Here is an 18,687-nt window from a genome sequence, read left to right as displayed (position 1 = left end):
GCTATGTGGGAAATTGGGCTTAAAGGCACAAGTAAGTTGCTTAAACAAGTGGCTTCAACTTCTGTGCACCTCCTTCTCTTGCACTGATACCTTTACCACAACTCACACCTGTGGCCCAACAGGAAGTTCCCAGTGACCAGGGGATTGAAGAAGAAGAAGAAAAAAAAAAAACCTTGACTTCATTTTCATATGGTTCTGCTGGCATCTTTGAAAGCCAGCAGCTGCAGCTCTACAGCACCACAGGGGAGTGACCTCAAGGGCAGTGGAAAGGGGGGTCCTCCCAGGTTTGTTCACTATACCTGCAAGGAGAGGGACCAGAGGTATGGAACCACATTGAGTGAGAGGTCACGCCCAATGGCATCACTGGATGTTCAGGGACTTGGAAGTGAAAAATCAATGCTCTGGGAAAACAGTGTTTGAATGGACCTTTCTGAAGTCAGAGCATGAGGACTTGGGAACCTCGGAAATTCTTCCCAACTATGGTAGAGGTGGCTCTTATCAAACAGCAGAATAAGGTAGCCTGATGAGTGGCTATCAGTCACTCTTTTTGCCACCTCCCCAAAGTGGGCCCACTAGACTTGCATGCGAAGTGATCATACTGGCAGGTTTGATGGTCAAGTGTGAGCTCAAAAATACGAGCTTTCCTCCACCAAGGCTGACCTGGCCATAGCATCTACTGAGTGCTGACCCTGACCACAGCAGAGGGTGACACCAAGCCCTCTAATTTAGCAGCTTTCTTTCTGGCAGTCAGCTGGCCAGCTGGTTGGATATATTGGACCCCCTCCCCCATCACAAGAGGTAGGGGCAGAAGAAGGTATGTGCTTTCCCTGGAATTATCACTTCCTCTGAATATGGATTCACATTCCCTGCCTGAAATACCTCTGCTGGTGCCTCTATTGGACTTTTAGAAGGCCTCATCCTCATCCATCCACAGGACAAGTCTGACCAGGTAACTCATTTTATAATGCAGGAAGTGTGTGATGAGCTTATACCTATGGAATCCACTGGTTTTACCATACGCCTTATCACTACAAATTGTAGCATCAACAAGCTAACAGCAATGTGACCAGAGACCGATATATATTGTCATTTTTGCCTGTAACTAGAATACATGGATCAAGGAACTTCCCATAAACTGCCAACAAAATATTGGCTCCCCATTTCCACCTCATTGACCTTGGACGTTGGTTATGGGACCCCTGATGCCAATGGAGCATGAATAGATGTGCCTATGTCCAAGTCATGCATTTTTCTAACCTTATTTTTTGTTGGTGAAAGACATTTTGCATTTAAAGGCCACAAATTAATTTTTTGTTACTGAAGCTTTATTCTTACAACCAAAAGAAGCCTAGATGATTCACCCAAATCTCCATTTGGATTTGATGTTTCCTCCTTAAGTGAGAGTCTGGCAGTGGATTCTAGCACATTACTGAGAAGTAACTGAAGATCTTTCAGGCTTTTAACCACTACCCATGCCTTGCCCATGTTCCTTCCCTCCTCAGATAGCTTACAGGAGACCCCAAGTGTACAATCTGCCATGATTCAGTGCTAAACCATTTATTGTGCTCAATTAAATGCTTATCAAGAATGATGCAGGTGCTAATGGGATGTGTATGCAGGATCAAGCCTTGACATTTTGATTTATATCTTTGCTAGCTAGTGGCAGTGGAAAGGAGCTCTGGGAAGGTTAAGAGTTAATATACTGCTACAGCTCCTGGGGGACTTAGCATAATAGTGCCATGGACAGCTGACCCTGGAGTTTCTAAAAGGCAGCATTTGAGATTAAAAACTTCATGAGCCCAAATGTCAAGTCTATAATTCCTTTCCCAAAGGAGTGAGCAGATAGTGTATTATATTCCCCAAGCTTTACTTGCAGGCAGTACTTCAATGGCAGAGAGGAATACCTGGATATATGTGAACAGCCTTGATGGAGAAAAGCCTCCCCTTCCCAGTCCTTACCCCACAAAGAAAAATAACAAAAGCAAAACTCCAAGGCTACAGGAGATCAAAAATATCTTCTTTGATATCCTGTGCCCTACCCAAAAGTGTTGAGAACAAGCTTCTCTTTCTAACTGTGGTCAGCATTGTTAGTGCTCTCCAAAATCCAGGTTATTTTCTTTCGGAGTACAAAATAATTTTATTCTGAGGCTAAAACATATGTTTCAGTCTTTATTTGCAAGGTGTTACATCCTAGAGGAAGGAAAATGCTGGGTGGAGGGGATTGTATGGGAACTTTGGGTAATCTGGGTTGTGAGAGCTCAGAGCTCTCACAGAGTTTCACATGTCTGAGGCCAGCAAGTAGGTCAGTATGAGATATTCAGATTGGGGAATGGGCAAGGATGGAGAGAATCCTCCAATAGAAGGATGTGTTCCTGGGGCTAAAAAGCAGTCAGCCTCGGGTTTTACAAGAGTGAGTGGGAAGTTACTGGGCATGAGTAGTTTCCCAGGAGCCTTGACTCAAGATACACACAAAGACTTCATTTCCCAGCCTTCCTTGCAACTGTCAGTAGTCACATGAATGAGTTTAGCCAATAGAATGTGAGCAGAGATGGTGCACACCATATCCGCCCATAGCCTCTGCAAACCTGCCACATTGCATGTCCACGTTCTTTCCCCTTCTGCAACCAAGTGACAAAGGCCATGTGACCTTGGGAAGCCACTCTTTGAAAATGACAGACCTTCCATCAGCCTGAGCTCTACAGCAATACACATCCCCGTTAGGTCAGACAAAAACTTTGGTAAAATGGTTGCTTAACACAACTTGGAAAGGAGGGAAACCAGCTAAAATGCTGCCTGCTGGTGCATTTAACATGATGCAAGAAAGAGATGAATTTGGGAAATTCTGGCAAGTTTGTAAGCAAAAAAAAAAAAAAATCAAAAAGAGAGAGAATAGAGACTGTGCATAAATTTAGGGTCTAGCAGGGTTAAAAGGGGCAGAAAATAGCTAGACCACACATTTTTAGGAAAAAGACTAAAAAAGGCTTCCAGCAATAATGACCCATTAAATTTTCTCAGTTAAGTGGCTTGTCCTGTGGCAAGTATCAGATCAAGGGTGGAGCTTTTTCTCCCCTACCCTTACCAGTGGTTCAAATGGCCTCAGAGCAGCTGCCATTACATTGAGGCTATAATGGAGTCCAGGAAGAAAATAAATTCAGACTTGATAATTACATCTAGGAAAAGTCTTATATTCCTGCACAGAACAGAGTGGAATCACACAGATTAGACAGAAGCCTTCGGATGTTTGAAAGAATTACCTTGCCAAGAAGGCCGGACAAAATGAAAACAAAAACAAACGCCTGTGATGGTTTGAGTCTTACTGCAACCTTGGCTCCTCAAACTCACATGAGCAGAAAGTGGGCGGTGAAAGTTCATGGTCCCTAAGAGGATATCCTCTCTAATACTCTGAAGTTCCCTTCTGCTGTGAACACATAAAATAATGAACAAGAAAGCCCTCCCAGAGGACAGAAGCACAAAAATTGATGGATAGGGAAGTTCCCTCTAGGCTACATAGAAACAGGATTGCATCAAGAACTCTGCCCCATGCCAGGGCAGAGGCTTGCAATTCCTGCCTGTAAGGATTTTATTATTGCTACGGACCAACGACTGCTGTGTGTGCAAAACCATTCATTCCCTTTTTCAACAGAGACATTTTTGTTGTGATTATCTTATTCCTGCTTCAGCATTAGGAGTGAGTGTAATGGAGGATGCCTGGCAGGATAGGAAGAGGATAACTTGTCTTTTAGTTTGTCAAACCATACAAAGCTACCCTCAGACCTGATAGAGTAGACTGCACATAACCAGGAAAACCTGGACTTTAAACTTGATGTGGTATCAGGATAGGTCTTAAATTGTCTCCTCTAGGGAGAGAAGAAGATATCTTCTCTACCTTCTTCCCAGGAGCCTTGACTCAAGGTACACACAAAGCCTTCATTTCCCAGCCTTCCTTGCAACTGTCAGTAGTCACATGACTGTGTTTAGCCAGTAGAATGTGAGCAGAGATGGAAATAAGGATATGAATGGATATTTGGGGAGCTAGCAGAATGATGGACTAGGACCGAGACTGCTGGCATCACCCCAGACTTCATGTTCTATTCTGCGCCTTTTGTATACTCAGCTAGACAGTATCTCCCAGTCTCCTTTACAATTAGATGGGGCAACATGACTGAGTTTTAGCCAATGGAATGTGACTGAAAGTGATAGGTACCAATTACTGGGCTGGTCTATAAACACTTCTCATGTGTGATGAGGCTCCAGGTTCTTTCCTGAATGGCTGCATGGAGCCAAACTCCCCAAATGACCTGAACTACTAAGAACTGCAATATAAGCAGGAAACAAGCTTGTCTTAATCTAATGTGTATTTTGGGGTTGATGTATTAGTCCAACTAACCAACTAACATTACTCTAAATACACTGATTGTCCCCTTCTGTTTTCCCAGTTTCCCAATTCCCTAGGCCACTAATCAAGACTAAACTTATAAATATGCATTTAATTACAATTTTACCAATAATTGTATGGCCTCTCTCTCCTCCACGTAGCCCCTTTGTGCTCCATTACCCAAAGCTCCTCTATTGGGTATTTCTTCAGTTTACTTTCTTGTTGATCTCAGGCAAAGCAGTTAAGCTCCTGAGTCTCAAAACCATGGGGGTTAATAGCAGAAATGCCTCACATGGCTATGTGAGGAATGGCTACAATAAAATCTAGCCCATATTGAGCACAGTGCCTGATACGCAATACATATAATGGGGAAAAGCTTTTTCTCTGCCATCTTAGGTTCAAACCTGTAGACTGTAAATTAACTGACAAAAGATTAATAAGAGAAAAGACATACAATATTTGTAATATTGTTATGTGCAGAGAGGCTTCACAGAAAAGAAGTAAAAACCCAAAGAATGTTAGACTTGAGGGCTACTATAAAATTTTAAGAAAGGGTTAGAAATTGTGGAGAAGTGACTAGAAAAAGGAAGGAGGGTTTGGGCTTCTAGGCTCAATAAATTATGGGAAGAGAACTAGGAAATATGTGGGGGAAAACTAATGGAAGGTAAGAGTTATTTTAGTAAGGTTCAATTATGTAAACTTAGCTCTAGTTCTCTGTCTATGGTGATAAGAGTCGCTCTCCCCATCCTGGTGTGGGGACTGGGGTTGGGGGTATTTTAGGCCACTTGCACAAAGGGAAATTTATGCTCTGCTTTTAGGCAGAAAAGGGGAAGGCAGAGAACCTTTCTTACGTGTGTTGATTCTCAACTGCCTTTAGCTCACAATAATCCTCATGCCAAAGTAGCATATTTTGAAGTGGCGTATTCTGGACCTCTCCATATGTGTTCAGTGTATTCTCTGTATGTTCAGTAAATGTGACTGTTATTGTTATCTTAAAGAGACCATATTCATTTGAAAATACCACTGGTCTGAATTCACCCTTCAAAGGGTGAAAAGGGTGTGCTTCCATCATGCTTGAATGGATAACTTAAGACTAGCTGGGGACCCAGATGGGGAGAGTTTTGGTTAAAGGAGCAGACATGGAATTGAACCTGTCACTCAGGAGAGGGCCTGGGAACACCACAGCAAAAACACCTATGGTAGGATCCAATGGCAGAGCCAGTTAGGGGTGAGGCAGTAGTCATTTCTAACAGTTGATCTTCATCTAAAGCAGACATCTGGTAGCTGAAGGGATAAGGAAACTAGGTTTGGGAATAAACAGAATCATAAAGAAGTAGCAGGGATGTCGGAGAAAATAGTTTAAAAAGTAAATAACTAAGCTGTGGGAACCTAGAGACTCGGGAGCCACTCTCTTGGGACAAACTTATGTTTGTTCTTTGACTAAAGTCAGAACAAGACCCATGTAAGCTCAGTGAAGGAGTGTGGGAGACAGAGGTGACATCTGAGGTAGAACCAAGCCAGTCAGTAAGTCAGTCAAGTCAGGCAAAAAGGCCTACTACGGGTAGTTCCAGAATCTCTAAATTTTTAAAATAAGAATGGCTTGGGAGCTGTAATCAGGTTGGAAGCTGCGTTCGTATTACACAATACTGAGAATAGCTAAATATTCATATAAAAGATTAGTAGGTGGTGTTTGTTCTATTTTACCTAGTATTTAGAGGCATTTTGTAGAGTGAGAGTTCCCAGGGTACCTATTTCCCCATATTGCCAGAAACAGAAGTCTGTGACCAGACATCTATTGAGTTTGTAATGAAAAGCCACATTTTGTTGATCTCAGCCAAGCTTCATAGAGCCCAGAAATAGCAGACATTTGCTTCAGATTCATCTTTCTCATCTCCACCAACATCTATTTTTTCATAATGCCGCCCTCAGGCCACTTATATTATAATACAGGTTCTTAGGCCACATTCCTAGACCTCCTGAGTCAGAACCTCTGGCTGTGGAACCCAGAAATCTGTATTGTTAACAAGACTTTTAGTGATCTTTATCACTAGCATTTGTGAGCTATTTGTCTATGCAATAGTAGATGCTCAATAAATGTTCATTTGTTTTTTCCTCCATGTTTTTAAAGAACATTTGAAAAGATCCTTGCCCCTGGAGAATTATCTCCCAGTTCCTACAAAGCCGAGTATCAGAAAGAAATTGAAATTGACTCCTTTACTTGCATATAAATGCCTGCTGTGGCCTGAATGTTTGTACCTTCCCACAAATTCCTAATTATCAGTGTGAACAGGATTAAGGACCTTATAAAAGAGGCCTAAGAAAGACCCCCTGCCCCTTCCACAATGTGAGGACACAGCGAGAAAATGCCTTCTGTGAGCCAGGAAATGGGCCCTCACCAGATACCAAATCTATTGGCACCTTGTTTTTAGACCTTCCAGCCTCCAAAACTGTAAGAAATAAATTTCTATTGTTTGTAAGTTACCTGGTTTATGATATTTTGTAATAGCATTCCAAAACAGACTAAGACAATACCACTGCCCTGGCTGTTTCCAAAGGAGCTGTGCTCTAACAGTTATCTCTTTTATTTTACATAACTCCAACCTGATCATGGAAAGTCAAAGACCTAAGCATTCTCAGTTTTTTATTAGCTTTTGTGTGTTTCATTGACTTTGTATCTTCAGTGCCTGGCACACAAAAGGTACACAATGTGTGCTTTTTGTCATGTATTGAGTTTTAAAATAAGACTCAAACTAGAATCTCGGCTTAGTTTATTGCTACAATTCTATTCATATCATTCATCATTTATCAGAAGTTCTATAGCAAAAGTTCAGCAGCTTTAGTCTCTTATGAAATAGCATTGTTCTTAGTGTTCTTTCTGTGCATTTCACTAATCACTGTGACTCAGTAATATATAATTATCAGAGCAAGCTCTGCATACATATGAGCACTTATTGCATCTATGCATGCCTATTAAGACATGCCACAATTTTTAACAATAGGAGAAAAAAATATTAAAATTGCCATGGAGATTTTATTTGCTCTTGTTTATGAAATGTGCCCCGATTAAGACCATCAGTCTTGAATTCATTTTTGATCATTTCATTCTAACTACACTCTTAAAATAATTCTTGAATAGGATACTAGTTTTCGTCACTCACAATGGAGAAATAAAATATCAGAAAAGGAAAATAATCAGCACTGAACTCATCCCAAGAATTGTATCTGGATTTTGGTGTGATGCCTTCAAATAGCATGTACTGTGTATCAGGTACTATTCTAGCAGATGGGGCATTCAAAGAAGAGAAACACAAGATCTCTGCTCTTTGGGCATCTCATAGGAGAGATACAAGTGTGTGCAAATAGTTGCCCAATGGACACCAGTGCTTGTTCTCTCTCTCTTGTTTACCCCACACTAGTTAATAACATGGATCCAGGGGAAGTAAGAGTACACAGTTTATACAGCACCCTGAAGAGTGGCATGCTCTGTTAACCACCCAGAGTCAGTTAGGAGAAGAGGTGGGCTGGTAGATGGAAAGAAATGGTTCCTACTCTTGGGGAATGCTCTCTCTAGAGGAGAGAAAGGAATTGTAGTACCATCAGCATTTCCTTAAGAAAGGACAGTGCATATACGTTACATTGGGAATGGGGCACAGGGCGGGATGCCTGCCCAAAGCCTGGTACACAGGACAGGCTCAGCAGTCAGCTGTGGGGCTTGGCTTTAGCACTGGGGTTTCCCGCAGCCCTGGAATGAGCACCATGAAAACATTCCTGACCTCTAGAAGCTTATAGTACAGTTGAAATGACAGAACAAATGAACCGTTCAATTAGAGATCATGGAAGGACCAAACTGCAGTGACGATAAGTTTATGGTCCAGTCCTACTCCCCACTAGCAGCATGTCAGCTGGTAAATTGCTGAAACTCCCTTATTCTCTTGTTTTTATTACAGTGAGGGTATATTCATAGCCCCAATCTTTTGGGTTGTGGTGTTCGATGAGTGGACCTGGATAAAGTGCTTGGGAGGCAGCCATCATACAATGCTTGCTCCACAAGGGTGAGACCTGTCTATTCTTTGCTGAGCAGCAACCACAGAAATCTGCCCAGGCCAATACTGTGCCTGAGAGCTCTCTAAGTTAAAAGAGATTCCCAAACGGCACTCACTTCATGCTACTAGAGAAAGAGGTTGTGGTTTTCAAGAGGAACAGCAGCCGTTCATGACTGTGCAGGGACGGCATCCTTACCTTCTTCTTCGGAGCAGGTTTGTAAGTGAGCGTCTTATTCCACAGGTGTGGGCTAGTGACATAAGGTCATCCTCTCCAACATCAGTGGCAAAGAGACAACAGTCAACATGATATATGTTTTTTCTCAAAAGAAAGACTCCTAATTCCTTCCCATGAAAACCACATTTTAGTAGCAGCCTAGTTGAATTAAAGGCATCTCAGGGCTTAATTTAAAGAGAAAATAAGGTTTGCCACAGTAATTAACCAAAAAAGAGACAAGATGTCTTAGAAGAGAGATTCAAATTATCCCAATGCTGAAGTTAATAGGAATGCTTTTTTGCTTTCCTCCCTAGAGGCTATGTCGATCTGGCAAATTAGTAATGTGCCTCAGCTCATTGGTATTCTATGCCAAGAACTTGTGCTGCAAGATAAAAGAATGTGACTGTGGAAGTAAACCCTACAATAATGACTTTCCCTGAGCTTCTCTAGGGGGTTTCTGGTTTATTCACCCTTCCCTTTCTCAGCCTAGTGATTCCTAAGCACTCATCCATGAATCCCTATTGTAAAAGAAAAGGTAGATAGTAAGCATAATTTTCATACCACAGGCAAGAAAGTCAAAGAGTCATAGCCTAAGGAATAGTCATAAATAACCAAGAAAACAGCCAGTGTGGGAAGACCCAGGGACACCCAATTGCTACATAGTACCCCCCGCAGCCCAGCCCCATCTCCAGGAAGCCTGACTGCCCTTCCACCAAGCTTTCTTTCCTTCATTTATTCATCCATTCATTTATCATTTGTCAGATATTGAATGGCCATCTATGATGTTTCAGGCACTCTGACACCTATTCGGGGTACAGGCATAAATTAGACAATCATGGTGTGTCTTAGCTGGGGTTAGGTGTTTCCCAGCTTCAGTCTTCTGTAAATCTGTCCACCTCTCTCAGAAGCCCAGTTATAAATTCTATCTTTATTGTTCCTTGAATACTGATGTTTTAGTTAATACGTCCTTTCATTTTTTCTGGATCTACTTAACAGACATTTCAGATATTGAGTATTTTTTCAGATGCTCAAATCCAGTCTCATAGCTTGAAATTCTATCTACACACCAACAACTACCAAACCAATTCTTTACCTTTTGGATTCTAGAGTTTTATATCCAAATGCTTTCTTGACATCTCTACTTGTAGAGACTTGTAGATCTCTACGTCTAACAGAGATCTCAAAGTTAACATGTCCAAAATTGAACTCCCCCAATCTTTCCCCACAAAACCTCCCACAGACCTCCATCTTCATAAATACAATCTCCCTTCCTCCATTTGCCCAGAAAAGGAAGAATAAAGTCACCTTTGGCTCCTCTCTCTCACACACTTCCGTATCCAATTCAGTCACAAATGTTGCTAGTCTTCTACCTTTGTAAGATTTTGAACATCAACACTAGTCTAAGCCATCATTCTCTTTTCTGAGAAATATTGAATGATCCTTCTAATTGGCCTTCATGCTTTCTTTCTTGCTTTCCTTCTGTGTAACAACTTGGAAAAAAAAGTTCCAAGCCTATCACAGTTAAGCATTAAAAGTGTTTGCTTACATAATAAAGAATGTTGGAAATTTCTCATAATCCAGCAGGTTTTGTATACTATTGCTATATCAACTGGGTGGTTTCTTTCCTGAACTTCAATATATGGTAGCTCAACAAAGAAAATCACACCATGCTTTGGACTTAAATTCTAGGGAGTCCCATTACCACGTTAATTAACCAGATCTACTGGGCTTCCTCCTTAAATGCTGCATGGGTCCACCCCTCAAAAGGAGATGGTGCCCAGTAGTGGCTGGCACCCTCTTCCCAGAGTAGAGGCTGCTGCATCCTACCCTGGTCTGTCACTCCTGTGCTCCGGCACCCCCATCTCAGCCATTTGCTTTGTGAATTCCAACTCCTGCTGCTGCTGTAAGCTCCAGATGAACAAGCAGCCTCCCCTGTCTGTTTTCTGGTTCACTGATTCCTCCACTTGACTTTAAATTCTAACCAAATACCTTTTCCTACTTCTTTCCTGGGATTCCTTTGTCCCCTTCCTCTGGGCTGTGTGTCTGAGTGCTGTCATTATCACCTAACTCAGTGGAGGCATTTCAGAAGAAACTTGAGACAAAGCACAAACATCATAATGAAACTATAATGTATGTCTTTATGACTACCATTATCTTCATATAAAGAAGCAATCGTTTTTAAGGGATTAATAAGTGGTGTTGAGAATTTAGGAATGTTAATAAATACATGTGAATCTGCTTTCTGTTAAAATTTACAGCTTATAGGAATAAAGCTTGGTTACTTTATATAAGGACAAGAAAGAAAGAAATCACTGACAAACTTCCCAGGAGACAATTCACAAGATTGATTTTTTTTAAGCAACATTATTTCTTCAAGTAAAGAGTTGATGTTTAATAAAGTCTTTGATACTTTTTGCAAAATGCACTTCCTTAAATTTTATTACATTCTGTTGTTCTTGAGAAAAACTCTCCAAATTAAAAAAAAGTGATAGATTTCTAACAAAGCATATTTTCCAGATGTGCATTAAGTTACTGCTCATGCATATTTATTCACATTCAGATCAGAGTCTTACTGACAGAGAAACTAGCTTTTTTCATTTCTGCAAGTATCAGAACATTTAAGGTCATTTAGCAAACAAACAACTGATACATGCTAGGAACCACTTTAATATTTAGGAATCAATGACCACCAAACCAGAAATGCCAAAGAATCATGGCAGCCAAAAACTCAGTAGACTACTTCCTGCCATATGGATGGTTGTGACCGCAGTGTGTACTCCCAAGCTGAAATCTACCACTTCTAGTCTATTAGACACAGGGACAGCTCTTGAAGTTCTACTCAGCATAGTGGATAGCAAAGTTCTGAAACAAAAACTATCTCAAGATGTGATAAAATAAATACACATAGGGAGAAGATTCTGGCAAGATGCTGAAATAGGAAGCTCCAGCAATCTGTTTACCCATCCAGACAACAACTGCACTGGCAGAATCTGCCTGATGTAACTATTTTGGAATTCTGGAGTCTATTGAAGGCTTGCAACTTCCAGGGAATGTCTTAGAAGTAAATTTCAGTTAGTTTTGGTCAACTTAGACTCAGCACAGTAGTAACTACCTATTGACCACCCCAGCCCTGTGGCAGGCAGCTGTGCCCATGACCTGAAGAAGACTGCATACAGCTTGTGGGAGCCAGGGTGGGCAATTAAGGACCCAGTCCTCCAAGTATTTGTGCTGTGATTACTAATTGCTGCTTCTCATCACAGAAGTACAGACAGAGGCAGGCAGCCATTGCTATTGCCCCACCCTCATTATTGCTAGCCCCTCTCTCGCTGAGGTGACTTCCAGGGTACTTAAAAGCCCAGCATTCTTTTTCTTCTCCTTAATTTTTATCTTTTCCCCTTTTGGGAGCCATCCATTAGAGACTGGGACATTCCAAAGTGACTGCATATATGGGGGATACTGGAAGGTGACTATGTATGCCCAGGGAAAGGCACAGGCTCAGAAAGACCTGAGAAGACCTTAAATTTACACCTCAGGCTAACCCTCAGCACTGAGACAGCCTACAACAATTAAAAAAACAAAAACAGTAAGCAACAACAACAACAACAACAAAACAAAACCAAAAACAAAAGCCCAGTAAACCCCAGGGAAGGGAGAGAACCTAATTTCCAGTGTTATCAAATCATTAGCTTCAAATGTCCATTTTTAACAAAAAAAAATCAAGAGACATACAAAAGAAAAGGAATGTGTGGCCCATTTTAATGGGAAAAAAAGCAGCAGCTCCTGAAAAAGACCTGATGTCAGATCTACTAAACAAAAACAATTACCTTAAAGATACTGAAAGAGCTAACGAAAGATGCAGAAAAAGCCAAGAAAAAGACATAAGGACAAAATAGAAATATTTGCAAACATATAGAAAACCTATGAAGAAACAATAAATTTGATGCTAAAAAGTGTTATAACTGAAATAAAAAATTCACTAGAGAGATTCAAAGGCTGATTTGAGAACGAAGAAGAATCAACAAATTTGAAATAGGACAAAGGAAATCATTGAATCTGAGGAACAGAAAGTAAAATGAAGAAAAGTGAACAGAGCTTAAGGGACTTGGGGAACACTGTTGAGCAGAACAACACATGTGTGGTGGTAGGCTAAAAAACAGAAGAGAAAACAGGAAAGATAGGTTATTAGGAGAATTGATGGCCAAAATCTTTACAAATTTGATAAAAAACATAAGTAAAAATATTCAAGAAACTCAGTAACTCCAAGTAGGATGAACTCAAAAAGATCCACACTGAGACACAATATAATCAAACTGTCAAAAGCCAAAGACAGAGTCTTGAAAGTTGCAATAGAAAAGTGATTCATCACATAAAATGATCATCAATAAGATTATAGGTTCAGAGATATAGTGTAGATAGGGGGAATAAGTTCTAGTGTTTGATAACACAGTGGAATGACTAGTTAACAATAAAATATTTTATATTTCATGATAGCTAGTAAAGAAGATTTAAAATACTCCCAACACAAAGAAATGATAAATGTTCAAGTTGATGGATATCCTAATAAATATCCTGATTTGATCATTGATTGTATATTGAATATACAGCTTACACATTGTATATTCTTGTATCAAAATATCATGTGTATCCCACAAATATGTTTAATTACTGTATATCTCTAGAAATATTTAAAAATAATAAATAATAAATTATGAGATTAAAAAAAGAGAGTCTCATCATAAATACTGGAGACCAAAAGGCAGTGGGCTGATATATTCAAAGTGCTAAAAGAAATAAAAATATCACCCCCAAATTCTATATTTGGTAAAAATTGTCCTTCAAAAGTGAAGGAGAATTACAACATTCCCAGATTAACGAAAGCTAAGGTAATTTGTTACTTCTAGACATACCCTAAGAGAAACACTCAAGGGAGTTCTTCAGGTTGAAATAAAAGGACACTACTCAGTAACTCAAAGCCATATGAAGAAATAAAGATCTCAGTAAAGATGGACAAATAGGCAATTACAAAAGCTAGTACTATTATAACAATGGTTTGTAACACCACTTTGTTTCATACATGATTTAAAAGACTGTTTTTTTAAATTTAAACAACAGCAATTTATTTTCTCACAGGTCTGAAAGCTAGAAGTTCAAGATCAAGTTGTCCATAGGGTTGGTTTCTTCTGAGGGTCGTTTAACTTGGTGTATAGATGACCATCTTCTCCCTTTCTTCACATGATCTTCAGTGTATGTAAAAGACTATTTAAAAAACAAAATAAGAAATGATTAGTCTAAAAGCTAGAATTACTGTAACTTTGGGTTGTAACCACATTTTGTTTCATACATAATCTAAGAGACTAATTCACTTTTAAAAACAATTGGTTTATGTTGTTGAACATACAAAGTATGCAGATGTAATTATGGTACATTAACAACTGAAAGGGTAGAGGCAGAGATGTAAAGAAGCAGTGTTTTCATATGTTATTGAAGTTAAGCTGGTTTAAATACAAATTAGAGCATTATAACTTTATGATATTAAAGATAATCTCAATAGTAACCACAAAGAAAATAGCTATAGAATACACACAAAAAATAAGAAAGGAATTTAAACATTTCACTATAAAAAATTAACTAAACACAAAAGAGGACAGTAATGCAAGAAAGGAAAGACAGAAAAGCTATAAGCCATGTAGAAAACAAATAGCAAAATGACAAAAGTAAGTCTCTCCTTATCAGTTAGCCTCAAGAAGAAAGGAAATTCCAACACACACTACAGCATGAATGAGCCTTGAGCATATTATGCTCAGTGACATAAAACAGTGAAAAAAAGACAACTACTGCATTATTCCACTTGCATGAGCCAAATAGAGTAGTCAAAATCATAGATACAGAAAGTAGAATGGTGGTTTTAAGGGGCTAGAGGAATGGGGGATGGGGTTATTGTTTAATGGGTACATAATTTTGATTTGGGAAGATGAAGTTCTAGAGATAAATGATGGTGATAGTTATATAACAATCTAACTGTACTTAATACTACTGAACTGTACACTTAAAAATGGTTACAGTGGTAAACTTTAAGTTATGTGCATTTTACTACAATAAAAAAATCAGAAAAGAAATGAATACACTAAATTAATGAAGCATTATGATTTATGGTTGAGGAATTTATCGAATGTCCCTCAAAAGGAAGACACAATGTTTTAGTATTGTTGTTCTTCATGAACATTTGAAGTGATACTATGGTGTCCACAGATATTTCTTTCTACTATTATCAATATCAGAAAGATAATATTGGGTAAGAAGAACTATGATGATGGTCTATGTCTTTATGTTAAGTTTCATACTGAATGCTTAGTCCAGTAGAAATAAAATTGTTTTGGCTTGCTTGAGTGAGGAAAGCCTTTGAATGCTGTGCTTTGCAACAACATGGATGAATCTCAAAATATCATGCTGAGTAAAAGAAGCCTTATCAAAAGAGTACACACAGTAGGATTCCATTTACATGAATTTCAAGAAAGGGCAAAACTAACCTATGGTGGGAAAAAAATATCAGAAGAGTGGTTGCTTTTTAAAATTTACAGTGGCTGTAAATTTAACTGAAAAAAGACAGATTGGCCGGACATGGTGGCTCATGTCTGTAATCCCAGCATTTTGAGAGGCCGAGGTGGGTGGATCACTTGAGGTCAGGAGTTTGAGACCAGCCTGGCCAACATGGAGAAACCTCGTCTGTACTAAAAATACAAAAATTAGCCTGGCATGGTGGCACGTGCCTGTAATCCCAGCTACTTGGGAGGCTGAGGCAGGAGAATTGGTAGAACCCAGGAGGCGGAGGTTGCAGTGAGCCTAGATCGTGCCGTAGCACTCCAGCCTGAGCAACAGAGCAAGACTCTGTCTCAACAACAAAACAACAATAACAACAAAGAATGTAAAAAGACAGATGGACAGAAACACAAAATGTTTTAATGTTTTACACACATGGGAGTTCACAGAAAAGAAGTGAAACTCAAAGAAGCAGTTAGACTTGGGGCTTACATACCATTTTAATCATTTTAACAAAGGAAAAAAGGTTTGAGCTTCTAGGAGTGATAAATTATGGGAAAGTGACAGGAAATATTAGGTTGGTGCAAAATTTATTGCAGTTTTGTCATTACTTTGGCAGAAACTGCATTACCTTTACACCAACCTATGTGAGAAATTAATGGAAGCTGAATGTTATTTTCCTTCGGTCTGTTTATGTAAACTCGTTGATGCCAACTCTGTCTCTGGTGATGAGTTGCTCTCATCTTTCTTGTATAGGACAGAGAAACACCTCACAAAGGGAAATTTATGCCCTTCTTTTAGGCAGAAGAGGGGAAGAAAGAGAACTCTTCCTGCATCCATTGAGTCTCAATTGTCTATGGCTCAAAATAATCCTTAGGCCAAAGTGGCATATTTTGGGGAGGCATACCTTGATCCCCTGCAATATGCACACTATGGTATTTTTATTTTATTTTAATTTTTTGAGACAGAGTTTCACTCTTGTTGCCCAGGCTGGAATGCAATGGCACAGTCCTGCTACTTCTCAACATCTGCCTCCTGGGTTCAAGCAATTCTCCTGCCTCAGCCTCCCAAGTAGCTGGGATTACAAGCGTCCGCCACCATGCCCGGCTAATTTTTGGATTTTTAGTAGAGATGGGGTTTTACCATGTTGGCCAGACTGGTGTCAAACTCCTGACCTCAGATGATCCACCAGCCTTGGCCTCCCGAAGTGCTGGGATTACAAACGTGAGCCACTGCACCCAGCCACACACTATTTAGAAGGATGTACACTGATGTATGGAATTTACTTCAAAATGCATCAAAAATAAGAGGAATTATGAATGGAGGATTTGATAAAGAAATAGATGTGTAATTTTTTTTTTGAGATAGGGTCTCATTCTGTTGCCCAGGATGGAGTGCAGTGGCACGATCATGGCCTACTGCAGCCTCGAACTCCTGGGCTCAAAAAGTCCTCCCACCTCAGCCTCCCAAGTAGCTGGAACTACAGGCACATGCCACCATGCCTGACTATTTTTCTTATTTTTTGTATAAATGAGGGCTTTCTATGTTGCCAGGGTTGGTTTCAAACTCCTTGGCTCAAGCGATCCTCTTGCCTCCACCTCCCAAAGTGCTGGGATTACAGGCATGAGTCACCACACTTGGCCAATTAAATATATATATAGCGAGAGAGAGAGAGAGAGGGAGAGAGAGAGTAAAATGTTAACGATAGAACTAGGTAGTGAGTATATGGGTGCTTATTATAACATTATCTCAACTTTGATGACTGTGTGCAAATTTTCATAAGAAAGTGCTGGAAACTATGCTGTGTTCATTGATAGAGCCTCTACTGTCCAGAAAATGACATCTGGGTGACCCCTTTTGTAAGGCTGCCCCACTTGCAAGACCCACAAGCCCATTCCATGGCTTCTTAATTATTTCAATTGTCTCCCTAAGAATTCTGCATTTTTCTGGAGGCTCTCATTGTGCGTACAGGCTTCTGATTTGGACTTTTCTGCTTCTCACAAATTGCCATTCACTACTTAACAATCTGTGGCTTCATAACCCCACTTCACACCAGAGAGAGCTGAACTAGCCTCTTACCCTTTATTTTCCTTGAAAGCCTCTGAGCAGATTTTCCTGAAATTCAAGAGGGACAAAGAGGGTTCACATCACTAACTTGAAAACAATGTAAATGAATATTTGGATTTCCTGCTTTTAACAAGTGTCCTCTGCTCTTTCTGCCAATTCAAGCTCCTATCTCCAGCTCTGTGGTTTTCCTCCTTTCTTTTCATGCCTTACTCTGTGGACTATTTTCTCCCTTTCCAAGGGTCCAAAATAATTTGCTTAACAAATAACTGTTTTCTCCCTAGAGCAGCTCTGTCCAATGGAAATGGAATGTGAGCTGCATATGTAATTTAAAATTTTCTATTAGCCTAATTAAAAAATAAAGAGAAACAGATGAAATCAATTTTCATGAGGTATTTTATTTAACCTGAAGCATTCAAAATATTGTCATTTCAATGAACAGGATTAGGATATGCCACCCAAAAATGTGCTACTGTGGCATATTGATTATGTTGAGCTGATGGCAACTGAGAAACGGCAGGAGCAAGATGAACTCTCTGCCCTCTCCTTTTCTGCCTAAAATCAGAGCGTAGGTTTCCCTTCTCTCCTGGACTACAATGAAGAGGGTGACCCTTATCACTGGATACGAGGAGCCAGCACCGATTAAACCTTACTAAAATAACCCTACCTTCCATTTTTTCCCCCTATAGATTTCCTCGTCACTTATTAGCCCTGGAAGCCTCAACTCTTTCCTTTGTCCAGTCACCTCTCCTCAATCAATACCCATTGTTAAAAAGGTATCAACCAGGCGCGGTGGCTCACGCCTGTAATCCCGGCACTTTGAGAGGCTGAGGTGGGCGGATCACCTGAGGTTGGAAGTTCAAGACCAGCCCGACCAACATGAAGAAACCCCGTCTCTACTAAAAATACAAAATTAGCTGGGCGTGGTGGCGCATGCCTGTAATCCCAGCTACTCTGGAGGCTAAGACAGGAGAATCACTTGAACCCAGGAGGCGAAGGTTGCGGTGAGCCAAGATTGCACCATTGCACTCCAGGCTGGGCAACAAGAGCGAAACTCCATTTCAAAAAAAAAAAAAAAGGTATCTAAGCCCCCAAGTCTAACAGCTTTCTGGGGTTTATACTTTTCTGTGCAGTACTTGTGCACATAAAAATATTAACATCAATAAAAATGTATGTGCCTTTTCTCATGTTAATCTTTCTTTTTCCAGTAGAATTTGCTCATCCCAGGCACTGAATCTGAGAGGATAGAAGAAAAGTTTTTATCCCCTCCACTCCATCAACATATAACCAATATGAACACTATCAATGAGATATATTCTTTTTTAATCTTTAATTGTTTTACTAAATTCTTTGAAATTCTGCATGTATTTTACAGTTACAACTGTGAAAGGAAAATATCTTGGGCCCCCAAAATCACTAAGCTAAATGGAAAAGTCGAGCTGGGAACTGCTTAG

The 18,687-nt window shown here is 40.0% G+C and overlaps 1 long non-coding RNA gene across 2 annotated transcripts in view; it reads right to left on the bottom strand.

Moving 5' to 3' along the window:
- Positions 1–18,687, bottom strand: part of LOC104005123 (uncharacterized) — a 222,700-nt gene that overhangs the window by 15,435 nt on the left and 188,578 nt on the right. For both annotated transcript variants that reach the window (XR_001715987.4, XR_008546339.2), the window contains one exon: positions 13,761–13,888. This is a non-coding gene — a long non-coding RNA (uncharacterized LOC104005123). The remainder of the gene's footprint in view (positions 1–13,760; positions 13,889–18,687) is intronic.

This window comes from Pan troglodytes, chromosome 12 (genome assembly GCF_028858775.2).
Source record: "Pan troglodytes isolate AG18354 chromosome 12, NHGRI_mPanTro3-v2.0_pri, whole genome shotgun sequence".
NCBI lineage: Eukaryota > Metazoa > Chordata > Mammalia > Primates > Hominidae > Pan > Pan troglodytes.
This window is presented reverse-complemented; position numbering and strand designations above follow the sequence as displayed.